Genomic DNA, 6,613 nt, shown 5'->3' with positions numbered 1-6,613 from the left:
GGAAGAACCACCGGAGAGAGGAAGGCCTGGATAGCTGAAATGGCAGTGGAAAGTTGGAGACTCCATGGTGCTGGCCATTGGGGCAAAGATGTTCTATTTGGCATGGCCAAAGAGCTAAAGTTGTGCCTGTGAGTTGGTGCTGGAGTGCAGACTCAGGAATTCAGGGGAACAGAGATTCAGGAGGCGAAATTGAATCCCTGTGAGTTGTTGAGACAGCCCGAGTCAGAGTAGCTTTTGAAGGGAATTCTGAGGCTAGATCTTCAAAAAGTAAGAGTGAAGATGGGCAATCCCTCATAAGGGAGACAGATGTTATGGATGGGAGCGGGGTCAATCTCAACAGCACTAATTTCTCATCTCACCACCCATCCGTAAACTTAAAGGTGTTTTTAATTTGTTTCCATTGTTATAAGTGGTGGTACCACCCAATTATAATAGTACCCAATCAATCAGTTTTGGTGTGATCTAATTTTCTATTACTAACCCCACAGCAAACCCAAGGTAGGATGGACTCAAAGTGTTAGTTTATTTGCGCACTCAAAACACGAAAAGAGAGTTTGAAACATCCCCCTCGCCTTCGGATAGTAAAGAGAGGGATAGAAAAAAGAAAGATTTACAGTACAGAAACCACAGATGAAAGAAGTATTATTTCACATGGGTTCCAGGGCCTACAATCAAATGCAATTAGGTATTCCTTCTCAGAGGTCGGTGGGCTGAAAACTGACGCTGGATAATTCACTTTTGCAGTGATGCTGACTTCACACAATGAGATAGGCATGCAGAAATGAATCAGTCTTGTAGGCAATGGTACAGAATTTCTAGCAGAAGCAGTGTTGTTGGGGGCCAGGTATTCTACCTGGGCAGAACTCCTTGTCAGTGAGGCTACTAGTTAGATGGTAAACAGTAAACTAAGCTATGCAGTTTAGCAAAGCAATATTACTTACTGCACAAGCCAGAGGCCCATGCCACATGACTCCAACCTTTCCACTAGGTCTTTGACAAAGGATGTGTAACCATTGTCTGGATTCCAAAGACTGATAAATGTCTCAGCTATTAAGAATTGAAAAGAAGGTTGTTAGACCTTTGTCTTAGCATATGATCAGTCTCCTGTTGGCCATTATTAAATGCAGATGGCCTTTGTATAGTTCCTTTTGAATTTCGGCTGTGCAGTCCACAGATGGTTGTTCATGGCTCCTCAAAGATAATGAGCTGTGAGTTTTCACGTAAGTTCAGCCATTTTAAAGGTCATTATTCAGTTTTAAAATTTTAGAAACAGCAATGAGCATATCTATAGATATTTTAGAAAAATATACAATGTGAGGACTTATTCCCTCACACAGAGTTTTAATGAAATTACATAACTCACAGTGAACATTGGTATCTGGGTGAGTTGCTGAGAAATCTGTGGACCCTGTCTTGGTTGTATTTGCTTAATATGTGAAGTGGGTGTTGAACCACAGTTTGCCTGTTAATTCAGAATTACATCATGTTCATCATGAATGTTAGAGTAAGATAGATATTATAAATTGTTTTATTTTTCTGACTTTGTAGAGTAAAGTTTATTTTGTTCAGAAGCCTTGGAATCTTGTGGCTTTATTCTCTTAGTAAATACCTTGGATTTCAAACTTTGTCTACTTTAAACAGAAGGTTACTGGTCCTAAACTAGATCATATCAAAAACTTGGTGGTCTGATTCAGGATCATAACAAGATCTAAATCAGGATGGTGTGTGACTTGGTGAGGAATATGCAAATGGTGATGTTACCATGCATGTGCTGCCCTTGTCCTAGGTGGTGGAGGTTGCAAGTTTGGAAGGTGGTGCCAAAAGAGCCTTGGTGAGTTGCTGTAGTGCATCTTGTGGATGGTGTACACTGTGCATTGGTGGGTTAGGGAGTGACTGTTTAAGGTGGTGGATGGGATGCCGATCAAGGAGCTGCTTTGTCTTGGATGGTGTCAATCTTCTTGAGCGTTGTTGGAGCTGCAACTCATCCAGGCAAGTGGAGAGTATTCCATCACACTCTTGTTTGGCACATTAAAGACCTACCAGAGAGCCGATGCCACTGTCAAGGAGCATGGAGTAATCCAGCTCCAACAAGACACGGGGCTTTGAACAGAGCTTGGAGCTTACCATTTCCAGCATGAAAGTGATGGCTAGCTCCATGAGAACACTTGCAGATTCTGAATTGGTTGGCAATTAGGCAAGAGACTGAAGCAGGTTATTTAAATAAGGCCCCGCCATTAAGATGAGCAGGGCCGTCAAGTTCCCGGCCTGGCTGGGTTTTCCCCTGCATTTCACAGCACCCTCCCAGCAAACCAATTTAATTTCAGGGCCCATTCTATAAAATAGATGCTGCGTGACAATTTCGAGGCCTGTGTGTTTGAATAACTAAAATGATATGGGATTAGCAGGTGAAAGAGTGAAGGTGCCTGATACACAGGATCACACCGTGGTGGTGGAATGGTCGTACCCTTAACCCTTTTGTCTTATGCTTATATTTGACAATGAAGCATCCCTTGTTTTTCATTTAAGCACTTTACAGGGAATTTTATTTATTTTCTTTTGCCATTTGTATTTGTTCATACCCTCACCCACTCTATTTCCCCACTGTCTGACTCCTTTTTTAAATGCTGCTCATATGTAATATCGCCCAGTTCTGACATCGATCTTGCGCACTTAATCCTTAACTGGTTTGTACTTTCAATTATGCTGTCTGCCCTGCTAAGTGTTTACAGTATTTTCTGCTTTAATTTCACTAAATTAAGAACCTCTGTGAGGGAAAGAGCAGCATAAAATCTGATTCTTTCGACTGAAAGTGAAATGACTGTCCTGGGCTATTTCATTGATGAAACTATTTTTCTGAAGAAACTGAAAATTCCTTGTAAAGCTACAATGTTTCAACTAATGAATCGCTCTGGTGGAATGTGTTTTATTTATAATGGCACCAATTAAACTAATACAGGTTTTAATCCCCAACTTGTCAACACGTTCATCCTTAGGGAGAAATTTGTTACCTGAGATAGGTGATTACTTCGGGACTCTGTAGTATGCTTTATTCATCTCTGTGTGTAAAGAGTTGGACGTTACTCAAAGCTCAAAGAGCAGGAGCTCATCCTCCCTCCAGTGGCTTTCAAAGATCCCAATTTCAATTCTATTTATTTCACATTGATAAAGCAAGGGCCAAAACCCTAAGTAGATGACTGAAATTGAAAAGAGTTAAAGGAATGCGATAAATCAGTTAGTAATGATTACATGGGTTTTGAAAGCCTGAACATTGTAGGCAGACTGTTAGATTCAAGAAATTCAACTGCCAAGTGTAGTGTGAAAATACAGTGTTCCAAGATCTAGGGTAGAATGTTCTTTTCCCGGCATGGATTCCCAGGGAGTCTAAATTGTATTGGGTCTATGCCATACTTGGCCAAGAAGTGTTTACCACTGTTATTAGATGCAGGGTTGAAATCATTATTTATCACTATTGTCACCTCAATGAGAACAGTAAGAAAAAGCTCATGTGGGGATCTGATTGGCATGTATCACTCAACACCACCACTGCATCATCATTACCGCAATGTTTTAATTTCATTTTCCAATCACATTACGCATTTTTAGAAAATTTCATGTGATCTTCATCATGAATCTGATTTTATTTGTGAGTGTTCCACAGCACAATCAAGTCAGCTAGCTGCAGATGTTTGGGTAAAATCCAATTAGTGCATTACAAATTTAGTTTTCACTGGAACACAATCAATTTTAATTCGTTTTACAGTAGACTGCTCTCTCTAATTGTGTGCATCCTCTCTACTGAGTATAGATTTAAGTAAATTACTCCACTGAGTGGAAGAAAATTGTGCTATTTAGGTTGACAGCCTGCAAAATTAAAGATAGAGAAGGTGTATATCATTAAATAAAGACTTACAGAACAGATTATGATAAATTTTAACTATTTTCCATTAAACAGGATAATGCGTCTGGTTAAAACATTGACAAATTATGGCATGCTACGTTTGGCTTTTCCATCCTTCATATGACCCATAAAAATTTTTCTTGAGTTAACCATTGCACTGCCTGTACCACTTCCTCTTACAATTTAGCCCATTCACTGTTCTATTTAGTAAAGTGTTATATACTTTGAGTTGGCAAAGCGACAATGGCTGCAATGCTATCAATCTGAGCCCAGCAACTGGAAGTGTCTATTAGGAGAGATCACTGAGTATGTGTTCATATAGCTTTACAAAGTTACCTCCCTCTTCAGTTATTTCTTAACATTCAGGGGTGAAAGCATGTAGCATTAAACAAATTGAATGCAAAAGTTACAAAGTGGCAGAGAAATTCCAAATGGAATGGTGGGCTGCATTTTTAAACCCAGTTTCAAGCAGGACTGAAGTTATAATTTATTTCGTGTCAGGACAATGCATTGCTAGAAAGTGTCCAGCAACGATACCTAATTTGCTGGTATCATTCCTTGTATGACATCCCACACAACTATCAGTTTAATTCATACTATTCTTCATTAATTTCTTGTCTTGGAGTGATTTCAAAATCCTTCTCTTTATACATAAATTACTTCATGACTTTACCTCGCCCTACTTCTGCAACCTTCTACAGCTCATGTCCAAGCATGCACTCTCTGCATTTCCAACTTTGACCTTGTATATGTTCTCCCTTCCCTTTTCTCCACATCAATAACAAACTCTTTAGTCAACACACCCCTGAGTTCCCTTCCTAGAAACTGCCACTTTATCACATCTTTCTGCACTTATAAAAGCCTTCTTCACCCTTATCTCTTCACCTATGCACTTATTAACCTTCTCCAACCTTTCTCCCAAACTCTTGCCTTTAGGTTAAGTGCCAGGACATTTTGCTAAACAATGGTGTAAAAGTGCAAGCTGTTGTTTGTGGATTTGAAGTCATTTTTGCATTGAAACACACCTGACAATGTTCTGTGCCAATGCGAACACAGCAGTATAACTACAGGCTAAAAACATATTCCACATTGAGCACCTTGAGATGCAGATTACATCAGCAAATAAGGATCAATGGAACATAGACTATTTCAAATTTCTCTTGTCATTCCTTGCATAATTTGACTAAGTGGATATTTGTCACTCCACCAGCCCTCAACCATCTTGCTGGGAACCTTGCTGTTCCATGTCCCTCTCAGCGTCCTTTATTAGATTATCCAACTGTAGTGGTCAGTACTGTTCCATCTTGTTTTCTTGCTCTCCAGTACATGAAGTTGAGCGATAATGTCAGCAGGCAGGTTTATTTCAGGTCCTCCACAAGAAGTTAAAGAGTTCTATTAAAAAAGAACTATTGTTTCTATAGTTTTATTCCCCCCTTCCATTGTGGAAAAAGTCCTGCCCTTCATTTGGTCACTTCTAAATGACATGATTGAAGTCAAGATCGTATTCTGTGTGGAATTGAATGTGCATACCCCATGGCACATTACCTGATGGAGTTTTACTTGTAAAGTTCCTCTTAATTGCCTTTTGATTCAGATGTTGTTTGATGTTTTAATCATGAACAAAAAGCTAGTAACACTGCTGCCTGAGTAACACAAGAGTTCCAAATCACACCACACTTAGCTGGGTCTCCTTTAGGAAACAGTCAAATGTTTTCTATAAACCTCCATCCATATAAAAATGTTTATTGCTGTAAAATGTTAAGATATTAAGCCATTTCTTATATATTATTTCATTAAAATGTTTCTGTTTATAATGATCCCATGTGTTTTTGATACAGTGATTACATTATCTTGCAATTCAACACATCACCAGTGAAAAGGGATCAGCTGCAGTCCGACAGATAACAAGTATACTACTTTTGACCCTTGATTTAACATTGCCACCAGTATTGTTAAAGTAAATCATTGCTGGGTATTTTGCCTTTGCTGGCCACATATAGGAAACAAAAACTGTAATATGCAAATATACAAATCAAAATTAATTTGCATAAAAGCATGGATCATCAGCTGCTCCAGTAGAGATGAAGGAACTTATTGCATTGCAAATTCAGAAAGCTGATTTTTCCCAAAACCTAACCCCAGTTTAATTGGGCAAAGTAAATGCCAAAGACTCAAAAGGATGCAGCTGTGCACGTTTAATCCAAAGCTTTATGCATTCTTTGAACTTTAATGTTTAGATTTATTTTCACAGCATTCATTACTGCTAGATTCCCTGAGGGTCCAATTCAGATGGATTGTTATGTCCTCCAATTGTCAAATTTATGTTTCACTTTTGCAACTTGTTGATTCCTTCCAGTTTTTATGAGTGAACCTATACAAAGACATTGGCATTTTGCTCAGCTGACAGCTAAGCTTCAAACTCCAGATTGTCACCAGAACCACTTCTGCAATATAGCCCACCTACACTCTGATTTTACCCAACCACTGCAGACATCCTTATGCATGTTTCTGTCACCTCTAGAACTGTATCCTTCAGTAACTTGTTCACTGGCCTCCAATCCACCACTTCCTTCAGTTGCCTCAACCTGCAGCCAATTCCACTTGACCATCGCCCCATATTCCATTATTTACAAGGCTCCCTATCCCAAAAAACTATGAATGTAAAGGCCTCTTTCTGTCTTTTAAGTCATTTCCAAACCCTATCTCTGTAACTAT

The sequence above is a fragment of the Carcharodon carcharias genome, chromosome 14 (genome assembly GCF_017639515.1).
Source record: "Carcharodon carcharias isolate sCarCar2 chromosome 14, sCarCar2.pri, whole genome shotgun sequence".
Taxonomy (NCBI): Eukaryota; Metazoa; Chordata; class Chondrichthyes; order Lamniformes; family Lamnidae; genus Carcharodon; species Carcharodon carcharias.
The sequence above is the reverse complement of the archived record's forward strand: the minus strand, read 5'-3'. Positions refer to the sequence as shown.